We start from the raw sequence: 441 nt of genomic DNA, 5'->3' as shown, positions 1-441 counted from the left end.
GCTGGTTCTGTGCGGAGCTCCCCTCCGGGAACCCAAAACCTACAGCGAGGCGTCCCCCTCCCTGCTTGGAAATACTCACTTCGGCCTCTTATTTTCATGTAACCCGGCTGCAAATCAGGGACCGGCCGGGCGTCCCGCTGCGGCTGCCGGGCCAGAGCCGAGGGACGGCCAGGCTGTGCCTGCCCGAGGTGGGGTCCCGCGCCCGGCTTCGTCCGGGGTCCTCCTCCTCCTCCCCGCTTTTGTCCCTTCGCGGGTGCGGCGGCGTCTCCCCCGCGGGGAACCCCCGAGGCCTCTCCTCGCCCGCCCCCTCCAGCGCGGACGGGCGGGGAAGCGCCGCGCTCCGCCCGGCCCCCGCCAGCCCCGGGGGCTCCGCCTTTCGCCGTCCCGTCCCGTCTGTGTGTCCCGGGCCGGGCGGCGGCGAGGGGAGCGCGGGAGGGAGCC

Source organism: Nesoenas mayeri (genome assembly GCF_963082525.1).
Source record: "Nesoenas mayeri genome assembly, chromosome: 2".
NCBI classification, from domain to species: Eukaryota; Metazoa; Chordata; class Aves; order Columbiformes; family Columbidae; genus Nesoenas; species Nesoenas mayeri.
This window is presented reverse-complemented; position numbering follows the sequence as displayed.